We start from the raw sequence: 19273 nt of genomic DNA, 5'->3' as shown, positions 1-19273 counted from the left end.
TTAGGTGTGCAGTAGGCTATACCATCCAGGTTTGTATAAGTACATTCCATGATGTTCACAAAACAATAAAATCACCTAACGACACATTTCTTAGAATGTATCCCCATCGTTAAGGAATACCTGATTGTATTACCATACATTTATATTGCTTGTGAATTTCACTTATCTATGGAAGCTCATGAAAAACAGAAAAATAAAAATAATTATTTAAATTGACCTATCAAATTATAATATGTGTATGTACAATGTGTAATATTTGGTGCATCATTTTATATATATTTTGGTTCATAAATATATCATAACTATATTTGGCACATAATTTATTATTTTAAATATGTATATCTACCCAAAACAATATATACTATTTTAAATTAAGAATTCAGGATAATTTTTCTAGAGCTTTGTGATTACAGTCTGCCCTCTCTATCTGGGTTCTGCGTCTGTGGATTCAACCAATTCTGGACTAAAAATATTGAAAAAAAAAGCTTCTATATTGACATATATAGTCTTTATTTTTGTCATTCTGCCTTAAACAATGCAGTACAACACCAATTTACATAGCATTTACATTGTACTAAGTATTATAAATAATCTAGAGATGATCTAAAGTATATGGAGGGTGTCCATAGATTACATGTAAATACTGTGCCATTTTATATCAGGGATTTGAAGATCTGCAGATTTTGAGATCCACAGGAGGTCCTGGGACTAATCTTCCACAGATACTAAGGGACAACTGTACTACAATTTTTGCCATATGTGCAGAATTCAGAAACTAATATCCTTGAAGATGTTCCCCCGTTAAGTGACATAATTAATAGTCTTCAAAATGAAAATAAACAAATAAAGGCCGAAATGGAAAGCCGGAAATCAGATTTGAAAAAAACCAGTTTCTTTGGTAGGATAAGATCTAAGAGTTAATGGAGGGTGTCTTTCTCGAAAAGAATCCAAAAATTATACATTTTCTAATTCTCGATTTGGACAGTCTCTGTTCCCATCATTCAAAGACTACCGGGAACACGTCTGTGATCAACAAAGGTAAGTTATTGCTTCTTACAGCAAAAACAAAAAACAAATCATAAAAAAACACAGCATGGGAGATCATGGGATGCATCAAAAGGGGTAGGATAAAACTGAAGAAAACTTGCTTACAGAGTTTTGGGTGCTGGAGTCATTGGATGATTCTGGAGAAACTGGTCAGATTGTGTAAAGCAGTGTATTGCTGGAACTGTCAGAGGTCCTTACCTTTAAAATTTATGAGACCATGTGGAACCACTGTTAATCAGTTTGCGTGTGGTCTTATCAAAACCACATGGGTCTAAACAAACCATTGGTGCTAAAATCATGAGTTTAGAAAAGTCTGTGATAAACATAATGATTTTTTTTCTGATACCATTTATCTCTGTGATTCAGTAAGTGTGGTTTCTGTTTCAATTCTCAATTATTCTTTCACAACCTCTCTGCCAACAAATTTTCCCTTTATCAACACTAGCAAAAGTATAACTGAGGTTAAGTCATTTAAATTTCCTTGAGCCAAAGTTTCTGTTTGTAAAATTAAAATTTTGGAATTGATGTTCAAAAAGCTCCTTATTCATCTAAGATTAAAATACTGAATCCCAGAAATTAACCTTTAATTATCCACCTTCAAACATATATGAAGGATGAATTTTGCATCAACAAAGATTTAAACACCATTATTTCATTTCAAGTTCCACATTACATAAATGGTATGAATGTGATTTTTAAGTAGAAACAGTAGAAAATGCCAAATTCTTATTTTCCTAATACTCAATACAAATAAAAAGTAAATTGCAATATAAAATCATAGGAGATTTCGAACAGAATGTATTTGAAATTAAACACACTTATTAAACTAGAAATAATGGTAATGATGGAACTGCTAACTCAAATGAGCATTCATAACCCTTGTTAGATATCAAAAGAATAGAGGCCAATACAAATGAAATAGAAAGCACATTGACATATTGTTTTACAAGTTGTCTTAGTAGGTTCTAGGCTGCCATACTAAAATAACATAGACTAGGTGGCTTAAACATCAGAGATTTATCTTCTCACAGTTCTGAAGGCCAGTAAGTTCAAGATAAAAATTCTAGTAGGGTTTGGTTTCTGGGGAGGACTCTCTTCCTTGATTGCAGATGGATCACTTTCTTACTGTGTCCTCACACTGCCTAAAGAAAGCTCTTGTATATCTTCCTCTTCTTTAAGGGTACCAGCCCTATTGGATTAGAGTCCAACCCTTATAAATGCATTTAGCCTTTATTACATCCTTAAGGACCTATTTCCAAGTATGATCACATTAGGGGTTAGGGTTTGAGCATGTGAAGTTTGGAGAGTGGATACAACTTAGTCCACAGCACTAGTAAACCCAAAATAAATAGCCTACCTTCAACACAACATTATATCCTTCCTTAAAACACTGAGAAAATAAATGTTTTATTCCTTTTTCTCATGAAAAAATAAATCTACATAAAATAGAAGTAATTCCATTGTCTTTTTACTGGCAACCTTTCCTTTTCTATTGAAAAGAGTTCCCTTATAAGAAAGAGTGAGAAATTCCTTGAACTGGACTGGTAAAATTTGCCTCTTCTCTGTGTCATTCTCACCTCTGACCTCTTCAGAGATTATCTTGGTAGGATGCCTGCTGATGTTGGCTTTGAGTGACGTGACCTTCAACACTTCCTTAAACATGGACATGAAAAGGATCAGCTTCCAGCAGATTAAGTGAAGTCAAGAAAACTACCAAGAAAAAAAATAATAAAGACAGTTTAACTTTGAAAGCAATTTTACTCAATATTTCTAATTTGCCTTTAAGACTTGTAAGAGCCTAGCTTAAATAAACAGATTTCTAGATCATTTCCTATCAATTAGCTAATACTTGGCCTGAAACAGTCTCCTGGCTTTTGTCGTATTTTAAATAATGTAAAGACTATATTAGAGGTATGACCAACTTAGTCTCCAAAACTTTATTTTATTTATTTTATTCAGTATTGTTACATTTATTTTCAATGAGCTTTTTTTTAAAAAAGCTTATTGCCTCTACATGTAAGTACATTAAAAAAATTTATAATGTAGTTTCACTAATTCAATTTTTAGTTAGTTTGTACATCATGCATAGGAATTTTCTAAATACTGATTTATTGCCTTTCTTCTTCCTGATTACGGTAGCCTGTCCCGATCCCCATGCCCTCAAATATCCCAATATTAACAACTTAGCTTTGTCCATATGTATTTTTCTCCATATTTTAAATAATATTTTATAAGCTTTCTCTCTTTACATATACATATATGTATGTGATGTGCATATATGTACACACACTATGTATGCACATATGCAATCATACATATATAGAATTGTTTTGTTATTTTTTATTAATCTAAACAATTATGAAATAGGTACCTTTATATACAGACTCTTACAAATTGGCACATTTGCTTCTATAGAATAGCTTTCTACAAAAAGGAATTGCTTTTTTAAAAAAATTTTGCTTTCTAGGAAAGATACCACCAGATTCTCATTTTAAAGATTAATTCACTGAGCCCTCTGGAACAGAGGCTAAACAAGGTTAAATTGCTTTACAGTTCAACCAGCCATCTAAGAGAGTATCCTTTTACTTCACAACCATACTAGCATTAGGTTTTAGAACATTATATAGTTTTTCAGATTAAATCATTGTTATATACATTTCCATTTTCCTAGTAACTAGTGAATTTTCCTTTTCTAAGTGTTAGGTATTTAAATTGGCTTTTTGTACATTGAGTATGTATAGCTTTTTTCCATTTTTATACTGCATATTTTGTCATTTTCCTTGTCAGTTTATAAGAACTTTTTGTGTATTAGTAAAACAAACTCATTGCCTGCTATTTTCATTGTCGTTTTTTCCAGATACACCATGTGTTTATTAATTTTGCTCATTTTTTGCTCTAAAAATGGTTTAAATTTTATTTAGCTACCTCTGAGTTTTTAAATACTGGAGGTTTCTAGTATTACACACCAGCTACCTAGACTTTTTGGCATTGTTGCAAGAAAATAATCAATTATTTAACTCAACTGATATTAACTTTTATAAATAGTGTAAGATGGGTATCCATTTTTAATTGCTTCCAGGTAGATACACTGCTTATTAAAATGTCACCCTTTTCTCATTGAATACATCTACTATAAGTTATTGTATTAACTTCATTATTTTGATGAAGTGTTCAATATAATATAGCATCCCAAAACACATTGTTGGAAAATTTTAAAACTTAAAAAAAATTATCTTTTCATTTAAAATTGCCCATCTCCTGAGGTACTAATGCAAATTGTTAGCATGAAGATGGGATTCATAAGTAAAGAGATAACAATTGCCATATCTTCTTAAGTATTGAGTGTGTGGATGTGAAAATTTTAATGAAATAATTTGCTCTCAGTTGTTCAATATATGGTATTTTCTTCTTCTCTGTTCCAGAGTATATTCTGTATATTAATGTTAATCTGTATAATGAGATAATGGAAATAATCCGGAATCTCTCCTATACTCTAACTGCTGCCTTCTCTTTTCTAATTTCTCTACTCCAAACAGCTGATTCTGTTTCTCTGTTAATTTCTCATATCCGAAGTGAGAAAGACCCAGAAATACATAGAAAGTGTGTGATTTGTCTTGTTACTTTAATAGTTTTCAACTTTTTTTTTTTTTTTTGAAACAGTGTCACTCTGTCACCCGGTCTGGAGTGTGGTGGTGTGATTATAGCTGACTGTAACCTCAAACTCCAGGGCTCAAGCAATCCTGCTGCCTCAGCCTCCCAAAGTGCTGGGATTACCGGCATGAGCCACTGTGCCTGCCTCTTTTCTATTTTTTTGTCTGTTTCTCTTTTTCACTTCCTGAGTACTCTAACTCAATTTCTTCCCTCCCCACAAGGGCAGCACTTCAGACTCTAATTAATCCCATTCTCATTTACACCTCCGAAAGCCCTCATAAACTAATAGCTTTCTACATATTTTTATATATGAAACAAGTTGATATATAATTTTTACATCCATTTTCAATTTTCACAATAATCCTGAATAGTAGGTATTATTATTATGATGCCAGTGTTATTAAAGAGGCTATATGACTTGTCCATGATCACCAGGCCAGTAAAATAGCAAAGACTTTCTGATTATAAGTTACATGTGCTTTCCACTGTCACCTTTTTGGTATTTGACTATTTTGTTTGATTGACTAACTTAAGGTGACAATGATTAGTTGTCAATTAAAACACACTTTTTAAAAATTTGACTCAATATTTAATAGATTTTATCCCAGAAATAAAGGCGTGTGTGTGTTTGTGAATGTCTGTATGTGTGTGTAAACAATTATCTTACATCCGAAGAAATGCTTTTAAGATATTACCCCCACCAAAAAATCACATTTGAAAAAGAGGTAGGAGAGGTTTAAATATAGAAATATTTGAAGTACCAAAGGACAGTAAATAAGATACTAGAGTTAAAACTGGAAAGAGATATTTGTGGAAGGTACTTTTTTACCAGGGTCACCTATGGCATTCAAATGTGGCTGGCACTGGGAAATTTGACATTCCAGATATCCTTCCATTTATAATTGCAAATACTCAAATATAAGATACTATATCTTTTTTACATCGAATAACATGAGCTTTCCTCTGGTAAAGTATCATGAAAAATATAATCTATAAATATAAAATACACATTTCTTTGTGTTAAGTTTGCCACATTTAGCAAATAAAAACACAGGATACTCAGTCAAACATAAATTTTGGATAAACAACAAATTTTATCTTAGTATAGTTATGTGCCATATAACATTTGACACACACTGATACTAACAATTACTGATTGTTTATCTGAAATTCAAATTTAGCTGGATATCCTTTAGCTAACTGGTAACTCCAATTTTGATAATTAATAGTACGGCCAAATCAATACTCATATTGATGTTAAAAGCATGCAGCCACTAACAGCTACAGGACCATCACATTGCATAAACTTGTTTTTCATTTATCTGGATTTTGATTTTTGCTATTTTTTATTGTTATACCATGGTTGTGTATATTTTGAAAGTACACGTGTTACGTTTATACATGTTTACAATGTGTAATGATCAAGTCAGGACAACTGGGATATCTATCATCTCAAACATTTTTCTTTGTGTTGGGAACATTGCAATTCTTCTTTTCCAGCTATATTTTGACATATATAATAAATCATTGTTAACTATAATTTCTCCATTTTACTATCAAATACTAGTAGGTTGGTACAAAAATAATTGTGGATTTTGCCATTACTTTTATGGTGAAAATTGCAATGACTTTTCCACCAATCTTAAATGAACGTATTCCTTCTAACTGTATTTTAAACATATTTTTTCAATTGTGGAAAAATACACACAACACACATTTTGCCATCTTAACCAATTTTAAGTGTACCTTTTCAGTAGTGATAAGTATATTCATATTGTTTTATATACCCATCAAATAACAACTCCCCATTTCTCCCTCCCCTCAGTCCCTGGCAACCACAATTCTACTCTCTGTCTCTATGAATGTGACTACTCTAGGTACCTTATATATGTGGAATGATATAGTATTTGTCTTTTTGTGATGGGTTTACTTAGCTTAGCATAATGTCCTCAAGGTTAATCCATTTTTGTAGCATGTGGTAGAATCTCCTTCCTTTTTAAGGCTGAATAATATTCCATTGCATGTATATACCATATTTTGTTTATCCAATCATTTGTTGATGGACACTTTGTTGATATTTATTGTGAGGTTATTATGAATAATGCTGCTGTGAACATTGGTGTACACGTATTTATTACAAAGCCTGTTTTCAATCCTTTGGGGTATTGTATTAGTCTTCTAGGGCTTTTATGACAAAGACCCCAAACTGGGTGAGTTAACCAACATAAATTTATTTTCTCACAATTCTGGAGGCTAGAAGTCCAAGATTAAGGTAATGGCAGAATTGGTGTCTTCTGAGGCCTCTTTACTTGGCTTATAGATAGCTATCTTCTCCCTGTGTCTTCACATAGTCTTCCCTCTATGTAGATCTTTGTCCTAATTTCATCTTGTTAAAAGGACACCAGTCATATTGGATTAGGGCTCAACCTAATGACCTCATTGTAACTTAATTACCTCTTTAAAGTCCCTATCTCCAAATACAATCATATTCTGAGGTATTAGGGCTAACACTTCAACATACGAATTTTGTGGAGACACATCAGCCCATAATAGGTATATACCCAGAAGTGAAATTGCTGGATTATTTGGTAATTATATTTTTATTTTTTAGACGAACACACTGTTTTTTTATAACAGCTGAATTTTCATTACCACCAATAGTACACAAAGGTTCTAATTTCCCCACATCGTCAATATTTTTTACTTCCTTTTTTATAGTAGCCATCCTAAAGGTGTGATGCTGTTTCTGCCTGTGGTTTGGATTTTCATTCCTCTAATAATTGATGATGCTGAGTATCTCTTTACCTATCTGTTGGCCATTTGTGTAACTTTGCAGAAAAGTCTATTTAAGTGTTTTGCCCATTTTTTTAAACTGGGTTGTTTGTTGTTGTTGTTGTTGAATTGTAGAAGTTCTCTCTAGATATTCACCCCTTATCATACATATGATATGAAATTTTTTTTCTCATTCTGCCTTTTTACTCTGTTGATTGTGTCCTTTGATGCACAATTTTTTAAAAAAGTTATACGGTTCAATTTATCTATTTTAACTTTTGTTGCCAGTGTTTTTGGTATCATATCCAAAAATATATTGCCAAATATAAGGTTATAAAGCTTTTCACCTATGTTTTCTTCTAAGACTTTTATAGTTTTAATTCTTATATTTAGATCTTTGATCTATTTTGAGTTAATTTTCGTATGTGGTATAAGATATGGATCCAACTTTATTCTTTTGCATGTGGATATTCAGTTTTCCCAGCATCGTTTGTTAAAAAGACTGCCCTTTCCCCATTGAATAACCTTGGCATCCTTGTTGAAAATATTTCGACCATATATGTAAGGGTGTATTTCTGAACTCTCTATTCCACTTCACTGACTATATTTCTTCTTTATTCTAGTAACACACTGTTTTGATTACTTCAACTTTATAAGTTTTGAAATAAGGAAATGTGAGACCTCTAACTTTGTTCTCCTTTTTAAATATTGTTTTGGCTGTTCAGGGTTCCTTGAGATTTCATATACATTTTAGGATGGCTTTTTCTCTTTCTTAAAAAAAAAAGACAGATTTGATATGGACTGCATAAATCTATTATTTAATGAATAGTTATTGTATTCTTTATTTTCTAACAATGTTTCTTGAACTTAGAGTCATTTCTAATTTTTTAAATTTGGATGACATCTTTCTGTGGGAGGTAAAATGCTAAAGACGCTGCCAAGCAGCAAGAAGTAGCACTTCTGAGAAGGATGGCATAAAGAGAAAAACAAAGGCTTAGTCTATGTCACGAAAGGTATGAAAAGTTGGATAGACATGTGGATTCGTCTGCTTAAAGTGCCATAACTAAATACCACAGAGTGGGTGGCTTAAACAAACAGAAGTTTATTTTCTCATAGTTCTGGAGGCTGTAAGTCCAAGATTAAAGTGCCCTCAGGGTTGGTTTCTCAGGAGGTCTCTCTTCCTGGTTTGCCAGTGGTCATCTCCTCACTGTGTCCTCACAGGTCCTGTCCTGTGTGATTGAAGAGAGTTCGTTTGTTCTCCAGTGTCTTTTCCTCTTCCTAAAACAACACTAGTCTTGTGTGATTAGAGTCGTATGTGTCCTTATTACCTTATTTAAGATTAATTACCTCTTTAAAGGCTCTATTTCCAAAGACAGTTACATTGGGATTTAGGGTTTCAACATACGAATTTTGGAGGAACACAACTGAGTTCATGGCAATGTAGTTTGGAAAACTGAGAATAAGAGAGACACATCACTATAAGATAGTCACAGTGACAGCTTCTCACTGAGGTGGCCACCTCTGCTATTCTAGACAGAACTGGCAAAGCATGTAAATAATGGATTGCCAGAGTCTGGGAAGTGTTCAAGTTTGTAAAAAACCAAGTTTTGTGAAGGAAAATACTAGCTTCACTCAATTAATGGCATTTTTAAGGTGATACACCATGTGTTCTTTGTGTTTCTAAAGCAAACAAGTAGAAGGAGAACTGTTACAGATTCAGATATTCAGTTTACATTTGGAAGAAGAGTAAATTCAAGGACACTGAGCGTCAATATAGCAGTAATTGCTCCTTCAATTTAGAATAAAATATTTTCAAAGCTTCTCAAAAACACAAACCACTACATTTTTATTGATATTGTGGTGAAAAAATCTGAGCCAGTATATAAATCACTTGGAAGATAGAGTAATAATTTATTTTTGAAATAAATATTATTGTAGCCTCCACAGTATTTCTTAACTTCCAAGAAACTAAAGCTAAGTTGAAAATAATTAGAAAAACTACTTGGTATTTTGGAGTGACACCACATGTGAGTGAAATTTCAAAATTATTAGTTAAAAGCAAAATTGGCATTTTAACCTTTATAAAATGTCAGAAGCTAACATACTAGAAACACAACTGTCCTAAAATTATACCAAATAGCTATGCTATTTTAAGTAACATCATATAGATCAAAACTCTCTAGACATTTTCCACACCATTTAAACCCACCATTTTCTTCACCAAGATTGTGAATGAATTGTAGTATTTACCAATTCTTTCTTAATGTTGAGTGCACTGCATCACTATTTTTTATATATTTATGCATTTACTTGTTTTGCTTATTTATTCTTTTTTATTTTTGTTTTTAATTAATGCAGCCTGAATATAAATGATTACAATTACTTGAGAATTATATGTGCTTGAGTTCAGGTGGCTCAAATACTACACAGTGACAGTATTTTGGTAAACTCACTGTTACTAAGTTTCAGCATCAATGTTTTTGAGGGAAAGTTTATTTCCCTCTATTTTACTGCCACAGGTAGTGAGGCTTAATCATGAATAGCTGACTTATGAGCAGGCCATAGTATAACAAGGGTCTTAGTGTAAGAATATGGTGGATCGTTAACATAATTTGAGTGAGTTAAGACCTGGAAGGAGTTCCAAATCTATCACTTCCAATGCAACTTTTGGGAAGTGATTTAAGTTAAATTGTCCTCTATTTTTCTTTTCACCATTCAAGTGGGAGTGATGGTAATACCTGTCCCACCTATTCAAAGGGATGTTTATAAGGACCAAATGGCTGTAAAGATGCCTAACAGAAAACTTAAAATTGAATTTTTAAAGCATCGTATAAAAAACCTTTTATATGCTTTACAGACACATGAAATTATGATTACAATATTTAGTTAAGATCATTTTTATCCCTAGAAAGACATTTTGATATAGATGGGGATCCAGTTGTTTCATCTAGCATACATGGCATACAGAAATGATGTCTTTTCTTGGTTTGTCAAATGTTCAGTATTTGAAAATATAATATTTAGATACATATTATAACATCATACTAACCATCTGGTGTTCAACAATTCAGTCTCAAAATTAAATATGTAGTATGTACTATTTGCTGATAGGCTTAAAATAATGTGGAAATAGCCAGAGTTATTCCTCCCTTCCTTTAGTCTTAAATAGAAATACTAGGGCAAGATAACTGGGACTAATGATAATCTGATTTTTTAAAAATAACAAATTAATATACCAGAATATGGAAAACCTGTATTCTTCCCTCTTCTCAGTCACTAACACTTCTTGTACATCTTTGGAGTAGTCATCTAACTTTTATGATTCTTGATTATCCCAATAAAAAATGAGGACAAAGATTACAATTCATAATCCACAGAGACCTGGATTCTTGTGAGGTGCCCTTTGCAGAGTTAAGATGTTTTGTTTTATTTGTTTTTCAAGATGGTGCATAGGAGACAGTGTTAGCATGTCTCTCCTACTTGGAAGGACAAAATAGTGAGTAGAGAATCACATTGTGATTTTTTTTCAAGAACCACCACAGGAACTTACTAAGAAAACCTTAAAAATCCACAGATCCTTTGTAAGAAGCAGCAGGCCACAGCCTACTCTGTGTGGTAGGTGAAAAACTGTAATTTTCCAGAGCGTGAGGTGGGAGGGCTGGCCTCCAAACACACAACCCCACCGGGAAATAGGAAAATCCAGACCACGGGAGAAGGCCTTATCCCTACCCAGAGCTGGAATGAACATAGGGAGTGCTGTGAAATGTAGAAGTAGAAGCAGCAGTGGGATGTGCCTCACAGACATTCCCAGTCTCTCTCATGAACTATGAGAAGCCCTTCCCAACTGTATCTCACAGAGGTCCTTGGGGCAAGTCAGCCAACAGACTCAGGGAGGAGTCGCAAGGTTAAAGGAGCTCCCAATTAAATGCTGTGATATAATTTCAAGTGGGAACAAATTCCCTTGGACAGAACACTGGGGTGAGTGGGAAGTGTGCCACAGACAAGAGGGCAGAAACTGGGTGCCTGGCCTTGCAGGCGGACTGGGAGGGTCATAGCCTGAAAGCCAGGCTTGCTATCTCTGTGGTGATGCTTATGGCCTGGGACAGGTCTGAGTTCTGTGCACAGGCTGCCTGAATCTAAACACAGTGCTGTTAGTGGGAAAATGCAGGAACAAGACTGGCCTTGCCAACTGCATGGGAGTTGGGTGAGGCTTACTGCTGCCCACTCCTCCCCATTCCTTTTGGGAACTCATCTACACAACAGAGACAGTCATACTCCCCTCTGGAACATTACTCCAGTGGCTACCTCTACTGGGTTCCCCACAGTGGCCAGAGCCAGCCCCACCCAAGGAGAGACTGAGCTCAGATCCTCCTAACCCTGCCCCTACCTGGTGGCATTTCTTCACCCACACAGGTAGCTTAACACAAAAGACATAAACTTTTGAGAACTTTATGGCCCTGCCCATTCATGTGAGGAACCAGAATACTTTCCCTGGACAACTTAGGGCAAGCTCAAATCCCACTGCTAGTATGGCAGCTGGGGCTGTCTTGCAAGTGCCACATCCTGGCTGGAGGCCAACCAACTCAGAGTATTACAATTCCTCTTGGCAGAATAATACTGTTCCCAAGAAGAAGAAAATGGCTGGTCATCTCAGCTAACACCACTGCCTGCCACACCCTAGCTAAACAGAAGTCCTGAGTCTGTCCACATGACAAGTTCACTACTAGTATAACCAACACTTGAGAAACCCAGCACACTAAGCCTATCTACAACCAAGGAATCTCACAGAGTATACCTCACTCCCCTACCACTTCCACCAGAGCAGGTGCTGGTATCCACTGCTGGGAGACTTGAAGACAGGTCACATCACTGGATTCTTTGCCGACATTCCCCAGCACCAGCCCAGACCCTCATAGCCCCACTGTGGGGCTAGACCCAGAATGAGCAATAATAACCACTGCAGTACAGGACTTCTTGGGAAGTCCCATTCCTAGGGAAGTGGGGGAGCACCACATCAAGGGAACGCTCTGCGGGGAAAAAAAAATCTGAATGGCAGGTCTTAAGTCCCAGATCTCTCTGCTGTTGGGAAGAGACACAATTGCGGTGCTGGGCGCAATAGGGAAAGTCTGCACCTCTACCCCAACAGGCAGGCAGCCTCTGTGGTTGTGAAAGGCCTTGGAGAAGGGTCCTTGTTCCCCTGATACACCACTGCAGACACAGTTGGGGTTTCTCCCAAGGGAATGCAGTGCAGAGGAACCTATAGACAGCCCTCTTGGAACAATTCAGGGTGATTGCGGCCCCACGGGAGAAGCATTCCCCCGATCTAGGCCTGCATGACAGGCAGAGTCACAATTCCTCCCTACTTGGAACATCAACATTCCTACAGATGAAATGAATCTGTCTGATCTGAATAGCTGGAAGGGTGTGACAGGTGTGAGGCTGTGAGGTGGATAGCTTTCCTGCTGGCCTGGAAGAGGAGCTGAGATAGCTCCCACTTTTTACCCTGATAAAACCTCAGCATATCTAATTGAGAGCTCCCCCAACCACCTTCATCAAGGCTGGGGCCTCTGCCCATCTATCCACCTGCCTTAGCTATAAATGGTGCTTATCCAGGGATACCTCCCCTGTTGGCTTGAAACCTGAATCCTCAACTCAGTAAATAAAATACTGAGAAAAATAAATAAAGTATACACCACAAGAGAATGAAATAAGCTCCAAGAGATCCCTGCCAATCTAACCCCATAGGAGACAGTGAACTAGCCTACCCATCAATTACATAACTACTACAGCCAGCATCTGGGAAAGCCAGCATACAAAAAATTTATATATAAGGAACTCATACAGAGTGTTCACCCCTAAAGGCACCAAGAATCAAATTAGGCTAAAATAAACTATAAACATTAAATTTAAATTCTTAAGAGGAAAAAAATACAGTCCAATCAAAAATAAATTTTAAAACAATTTGAAAAAATAGTCTACTCAAATGAGAAGGAACCAGAAAAGCAATTCTAGTACAAAACAGCCTTCTGTAACATCCACAAAAGATAGCTCTCCAGTATGGATTCAAACTAAGAAGAAGTCTCTGAAATGCCAGATAAAGAACTCAGAATGTTGATTATTAATCTACTGAAGGAGATACCAGAGAAAGGTGAAAGCCATTAAAAAAAATTCAGGATATGAATAAAAATTTTCCAGAGAATAGACATCATAAAGGAAAAAAAGTATGAGAACATCTGGATATGAAAGACACATTCAGGGAAATATGAAATGCAGTGAAAAGTTTCAATAGACTAGAATAAGTAGAAGACAGAACTTCAGAGCCCAAAGACCAGACTTCTAAATTAACCTAATCAGACATAGACCAAAAAGAATTTTCAATAATGGACAAAGTCTCCAAGAAATATGTATTATGTAAAATGGCCAAACATAAGAATAATTGGTGTTCCACAGGGAGAAGAGAAGTCTAAAAGTAGTTTGGAAAATTTATTTGAGAGAATAATCAAGGAAAATTTCCCTGGCCTTGCTAGATAGCTATACATCCAAATACAAGAAACTCAAAGAAAACCTGGGAAATTAATTGCAAAAAGATCATCACGAAGACACATATTCATCAAGTTATTATCTAAAGTCAAGACGAAGGAAAGAATCTTAAGTGCTGTGAGAGAGAAGCATCAGGTAACCTGTAAAGGAAATCCTATCAGATTAACAGCAGATTTCTCAGCAGAAACCTTACAAGCCAAAGGGATTGGGGTCCTATCTTTAGCATCCTTAAATAAAATAATTTTAGTCAAAAATTTTATATCCAGCAAAACTAAGCTTCACAAGTTATGGAGAGATAAAGTCTTTCAGACAAATGAATCATGAGGGAATTTGTCACTACCATACCAGCAGAATGAGAAATGCTAAAAGGAGTTCTAAATCTTGAAACAAAAGAGCTTGAAATACATCAAAACAGAACCTCCTTAAACCATAAATCTCACAGTCTTTAAAACAGTAACACAATTTAAAAAACAAAGTATCTAGGCAACAACTGACATGATGAATAGGACAGTACCTCACATCTCAATATTAACATTGAATGTAAATGGCCTAAATACTCCACTTAAAGATACAGAATGGAAGAATGAATAAAAAAACCACCAACCAAATATCTGCTGTCTTCAAGAGACTCACTTAACACATATGGACTCATGTAAACTTAGGGTAAAGTTTATGTGAAAAACGTTAACCTAAATTTATGTGAGTCCTTATGTGGAAAAGGATATTTCACACAAATGGAAACTAAAAACAAGCAGGAGTAGCTAATCTTATATCAGACAAAACAGGCTTTAAAGCAACAACAGCAAAAAAAAAAAGACAAAGACAAACATTATATAATGATAAGAGGATTCATCCTACAGGAACATATCACAATCCTAAATTTATACACACCTAACACTGGAGTACCTAGGTTTATAAAAACATTATTACTAGACCTAAGGAATGAGACAGACAGTAACACAATGATAGTGGGGAACTTCAATGCTCCACTGAAAGCACTAGAGAGGTCATCAGGATAGAAAGTCAATGAAAAAAATGGATATAAACTATTCTGTAGGATAAATGGAATTAGCATATATACACTGAACATTATTCCCAACAACTGTGCAATATACATTCTTCTCATCAGCACATGAAACATTCTCCAAAATAGGACATATGACAAAACAAGTCTCAATAAATTTAAGAAAATCAAAATTAAATCAAGTATCTTCTCAAGCCATAGTGAAATAAAGCTAGAAATCAACTTCAAAAGGAATGCTCAAAATAATACAAATACATGGAAATTAAATAATCTGCTCTTGATTTTTGGGTTAACAATGAAATCAAGATAGAAGTTAAAAAAATTGTAATGAATGACCATAGTGACACAACTTATCAAAACCTCCGGAATACAGCAAAAGCAGTGCTAAGAGGAAAGTTCATAGCATTAGATGGCTACATCAAAAAGTCTGAAAGAGCACTAATAGACAACCTAATGTCACACCTCAATAAACTAGAGAAACAAGAACAAACTAAACTGAAACCCAGCAGAAGAATATAAATAACAAAGAACAAAACAGAACTAAATAAAATTAAAACAAAAAAATTACAAAAGATAACTGAAACTAAAAGCTGGTTCTTTGAAAAGATAAATAAAATTGATAGACCATTGCAACATTAACTGAGAAAAGAAGAGAGAAGATCCAATTAAGCACAATTAGAAATAAAACCAGAGATATTACAACTGATACCATGTAAATAGAAAACATCACTCACGGCTACTATGAACATCTTTACATGCACAAACCAGGAAATCTGGAGGGTATGGATAAATTTCTGATAGTATACAACCCTCCTAGATTAAATCAGGAAAAATAGAAACCAACAGACCAATAATAAGCAATGAAATTTGAATCCATAATTTTAAAAATTGCCAACAACAAAGAAAGTCCAGGACCAGATGGATTCACAGCTGAATGCTATCAGACATTCAAAGAAGAATTGGTACCAATCCGACTGAAACTATTCCAAAACATAGATTAAAAAAAAGGAATCCTCCCTAAATCACTCTATGAAGCCAGTATCACTCTAATACCAAAACCAGGAAAGGACATAACAAAAAAGAAAAATGCAGACCAATATCTCTAATGAACATAGATGCAAAAATCCACAACAAAATGCTAGCTAATGGAATCCAACAGCATGTCAAAAATATAATACATTATAATCAAGTGTGTTTCATACCAGGAATGCAGGGATGGTTTAACATACACAAGTCAATACATGTGATACATCATATAAACAGAATTTAAAACAAAAACCATATGACCATCTCAATAGGTGCAGAAAAAGCATTTGATAAAATCCAGAATCCCTTTATGATAAAACCCTCAACAAAATAGGTATAGAAAGGTCTTACCTCAAATTAATAAAAGTGATATATGACAAACCCACAGCCAACATCATAGTGAATGGTGGAAAGCTAAAAGCATTCCCCCTGAGAACTGGAACAAGACAAGGATGCCCACTTTTACCACTTCAATTCCACATAGTACTGGAAGTTCTGGCCAGAGCAATCAGACAAGAGAAAGAAATAAATAGCATCCCAATTGAAATAGAGGAAGTCAAACTGTCACTGTTAGCCAATGATGTGATTGTATACCAAGAAAGCCCTAAGGATTCATCCAAAATGCTCCTACATCTGATATGTGAATTCTGTAAAGACTCAGGATATAAAATCAATGTACACAAATCAGTAGCACTGCTATACAACAACAATGACCAAGCTGAAAATCAAATGAAGAATTTGATGCCTTTACAGCAGCTGCAAAAATAAATAAATAAAATAAATTTTTTAGGAATATACTTAACCAAGTGGTGAAAGAAATCTATAAGTAAAACTACAAAACACTTCTGGAAAAAATCATAGATGACACAAACAAATGGAAACACATCCCATGTCATGGATGGGTAGAAACAATATTGTGAAAATAACCATACTGCCAAAAGCAATCTACAGATTCAATGCAATTCCCACCAAAATGCCACCATCATTCTTCATAGGACTAGAAAAAAACCATCCTAAAATTCATACGGAACCAAAAAAGAGCTCACATAACCATAGCAATACTAAGCAAAAGAAACAAATTTGGAGGCATCATGTTACCTGACTTCAAATTATACTGCAAGGCTATAGTCACCAAAACAGCATGGTATTGGTATAAAAATAGGCATGTAGACCAAAGGAACAGAATAGAGAACCCCAAAAATAAAGCCAAATACTTCAAGCCAACTGATCTTCAATGAAGCATACAAAAACATAAATTGGGGAAAGGACTCCCTATTCAATAAGTGGTGCTGGGAAAACTAACAAGCCACATGTAGAAGAATGGAACTGGATCCTCATCTCTCAGCTTATAAAAAATCAACTCAAGATGGATCAAGGACTTAAATATAAGAACTGAAACCGTAAAAATTCTAGATGATAGCTTTGGAAAAATTCTTCTAGACATAGACTTAGGCAAATAATTCATGACTAGGATCCCAAAAGCAAATGCAACACCACCAAAAATAAATACATGGGACCTAATTAAACTACAAAGCTTCTGACCAGCAAATAATAATAATCAGCAGATTAAACAGACAATCCACAGCATGAGAGAATATATTCACAAACTATGCATCCAAGAAAGGACTGATATCCAGAATCTACAAGGAACTCAAACAAATCAGCAAGGAAAAACAAACAATCTCATCAAAAGCGGGCAAAGGGCATGAATAGACAGTTCTCAAAGGAAGATATACAAACAGCTAACAAAGATGAAGAGATGCTCAACATCACTAATTATCAGGGAAATGTAAATTAAAACCACAATGAGATACCACCTTACTGCTGCAAGAATGGCCATAATTAAAAAGTAAAAAAAAAAAAAAAAATACATGTCGGCATGAACGTGGTGAAAAGGGAACACCACTAATCTGCTGGTGGGAATGTAAATCAGTACAACCACTGTGGAAAACAGTATAGACATTCCTTAAAAAATCAAAAGTTGAACTACCATCTGATCCAGCAATCCCACTACTGGGTATCTACCCAAAGGAAAAGAAGCCATTATATGAAAAAGACACATGCACACTCCTGTTTTTAACTATGCAATTTGCAATTGCAAAGATATGGAACAAATCTAAGTGCCCATCAACCAGTGAGCAGGTAAAGAAAATGAGGTATATATACACCATGGAATATTACTCAGCCATTAAAAGGAATGAAATCATGTCTTTCATGACAACTTGGTTGGAGCTGGAGCCCATTAATCTAAGTGAAGTAACTCAGGAATGGAAAACCAAATATCATTATGTTCTCACTTATAAGTGGGAGCTAAACTATGAGGATGCAAAGGCATAAGAGTGATATAATGGACTTTGGGGACTTAGCGGGAAGGAAGAAGGGCGTAAGGGATGAAAGACCACATATTGGGTAATATGTACATTGCTTGGGTGATGGGTGCACCAAAATCTTAGAAATCACCACTAAAGAACTTATCCATGTAACCAAAAACCACCAGTGCCCCAAAAAATATTGAAATAAAAATAAAAATTAATTATTATAAAAGGAATTAAGATGTTTAAAATTGATAAGAAACATCTCTCTCAAACTTTACATGTCAAAAGAAAACTTCCTACAAATTTAATTCCTTACTTGTTGTATTAAAAAGAGGCTCCATTTTCCAAGAAGAGATATTCTGTTAAACATTCACTGACACTAGTAGCTTCTACATTGTCTGTAGTACATTAGCCATAGGAAATATGGCATTAAGAAGAAAATTAAAATAAGCAGAAAATGCATTTTAAAATGTAAATTAGTTTGATTGCACAATGTACATTCAGCATAGATCGGACCTAACCTGCAAAATATCTGACAAGTGAGTTTATAAAGCAGGGTTAACTCTGTACCAGTGACATGAAGTATTGATAAAGTAAGCAATTAATTTTCACATACTTAGTGAATGGAAAGCTGTTCTGAAAATAATGAATACAATTATTGTAATCATCACAAAAAATTGTTTTGTTTACATGAAAATGCATTTGAAGCAAGGCTGAATTTGTTACCAGATATATTATTGTTTCTCTTGGACAGTTGTTTCAGAGGGTGATTAGCAATTTGGAATATTTTCATTTGAATTGGCCAAGTATCTAAAATTGGAAAATGAACTTATGTCGTCAAGGGATGAGAAAGCCCCATGAGAATCAGGAATCATGTATCATGTATTCTAATTCTACT

The 19273-nt window shown here is 34.7% G+C and overlaps 1 long non-coding RNA gene across 1 annotated transcript in view; it reads right to left on the bottom strand.

The window, feature by feature from the left end:
- The window catches only part of LOC129524598 (uncharacterized), a 54621-nt gene that overhangs the window by 11884 nt on the left and 23464 nt on the right, over positions 1 to 19273 (bottom strand). Inside the window, exon 2 of the long non-coding RNA XR_008668453.2 lies at positions 2625 to 2757. This is a non-coding gene — a long non-coding RNA (uncharacterized lncRNA). The remainder of the gene's footprint in view (positions 1 to 2624; positions 2758 to 19273) is intronic.

Source organism: Gorilla gorilla, chromosome 13 (genome assembly GCF_029281585.2).
Source record: "Gorilla gorilla gorilla isolate KB3781 chromosome 13, NHGRI_mGorGor1-v2.1_pri, whole genome shotgun sequence".
In the NCBI taxonomy this organism is placed as follows: domain Eukaryota; kingdom Metazoa; phylum Chordata; class Mammalia; order Primates; family Hominidae; genus Gorilla; species Gorilla gorilla.
This window is presented reverse-complemented; position numbering and strand designations above follow the sequence as displayed.